Source organism: Galeopterus variegatus, unplaced genomic scaffold (assembly GCF_000696425.1).
Source record: "Galeopterus variegatus unplaced genomic scaffold, G_variegatus-3.0.2 Scaffold1546, whole genome shotgun sequence".
NCBI lineage: Eukaryota > Metazoa > Chordata > Mammalia > Dermoptera > Cynocephalidae > Galeopterus > Galeopterus variegatus.
In genome coordinates this window covers 83,060-83,626 of record NW_007727657.1, presented here as the reverse complement: position 1 = coordinate 83,626, position 567 = coordinate 83,060, and the positions used below count along the sequence as shown (strand labels likewise).

The following is a 567-nucleotide window of genomic DNA, read 5'->3' as shown; positions in this document are numbered from 1 at the left end:
ACATCATGGGCATGAGGGGTGACAATTAGCTTTGTATCTCATGAATATTCATAATAAAAATTTTTTTTAATTTACCTTGTTTCATCGATATAAACTGCTTCCAGCACAGATGCTGCATATTCAATATTCTTCTTTAAGTCTACGATGTTAACGTCACCTTTTTCCAGCTGCTTCACTAAGCATCTTAGTCTATTTTTAAAAATTATCAAAGAGAGAAATAGAAAGATTTATTGTAAGTATATGCAAAATACTATAATATTAAATACACAAATTGAATAAAATTTTCAATATAGCCATTTCTAGGTCACCAAATATTTTGAGTTTTTTGGTATAATTAAGATCAATCTTTATCCCTTAAGTAATTGTTAAAAATGATATTCGCCTCAATGATATTAGGGGTGCTCATAGCTAATTTACCATATTTCAAAGACAGTATTCCCAAGAATTCAAGACAAAGTAGACATTTTCATAAGAGAATATTTCTAACACTAAGACTTATTCTGTGGCTGTTCTTTCTGCTTCTTCAGAGTTGGCCCTAAGGGAATTTTTAAAAGGTGCTCTTCTGAC

The 567-nt window shown here is 30.2% G+C and overlaps 1 protein-coding gene across 1 annotated transcript in view; it reads right to left on the bottom strand.

The window, feature by feature from the left end:
- The window catches only part of PDE1A (phosphodiesterase 1A, calmodulin-dependent), a 77,447-nt gene extending 77,240 nt beyond the window's left edge, over window positions 1-207 (bottom strand). Inside the window, 1 exon segment of the mRNA XM_008577583.1 lies at window positions 76-207. The gene's annotated coding sequence lies outside the window, so the exon portion shown is untranslated.
- Between the last annotated feature and the right edge of the window lie 360 nt (window positions 208-567).